Below are 977 nucleotides of genomic sequence, written 5' to 3'. Positions count from 1 at the left end.
TCAATAGTTTTATTCATTTCAAACGGGCCAGATCCGGCCTGTGGGCCGTAGTTTGCCCACGGCTGGTCTAAACTGTTCTTTGACAGAAAAGATGATTTGTTTATTCTCACATTTACATAGGCCTGAGTGATTAATCAGGGGTGGGGAACGTTGGGCCTGAGGGTGTATAAGGCCCTTGAAATTGTTGGGTCTGGCCCTGCCAAGGCATTTAAGGGTGAGTTAATTAAATGTTTGACCATAGCAGGTAATTTTTAAGTTGATAACTTTGTATGGCCTGAGAATGATGTTATAAATATCCAAATGGCCCTTGGCAGAAAAAAGGTCCCCCACCCCTGGATTAAATCCTTGGCCACTGGTAATTGATTTATTCTCCTGCCCTTCTCCCTCAGGGGGTCAGGGAGGTGGTACTGAAAGTTCCAACCCTCCAGTCACTTGGCTGTTCTCAGGGCAACCAGCCCCCATCCAGAGTGCTTTCCAAAATCCACCTTATTAACATAACAAACAACACCTCTCTTGTTCCCAATACTTAGGAAATTTCAAAGGGTTTAGGGAAGTCTTAGCCAGAAACATGGGCAAAAAATAAATATATACAGGCATACCTCAGAGATAGTGTGGATTTAGTTCCAGAAAGCCACAATAAAGCAATTAGCACCATAAAGCAAGTCACAGGAACTTTTTGATTTCCCAGTGTATATAAAAGTTGTTTACACTATACTGTAGTCTATTAAGTGTACAATAGCATTATGTCTTTTTAAAAATACATTTTTTACTGTCCTGGCTGGTTTTGCTCAGTGGATAGAGCGTCAGCCTGTGGACAGAAGGGTCCCGGATTCAATTCTGGTCAGGGGCACATCTCCAGGTTGTGGGTTTGATCCCCATAGGGGGTGTGCAGGAGGCAGCCAATCAATGATTCTTTCTCATCATTGATGTTTCTATCTCTCTCCCCCTCCCTTCCTCTCTTAAATCAATAAAAATAT

The sequence above is a fragment of the Myotis davidii genome, unplaced genomic scaffold, assembly GCF_000327345.1.
Source record: "Myotis davidii unplaced genomic scaffold, ASM32734v1 scaffold749, whole genome shotgun sequence".
Lineage (NCBI taxonomy): Eukaryota > Metazoa > Chordata > Mammalia > Chiroptera > Vespertilionidae > Myotis > Myotis davidii.
This window is presented reverse-complemented; position numbering follows the sequence as displayed.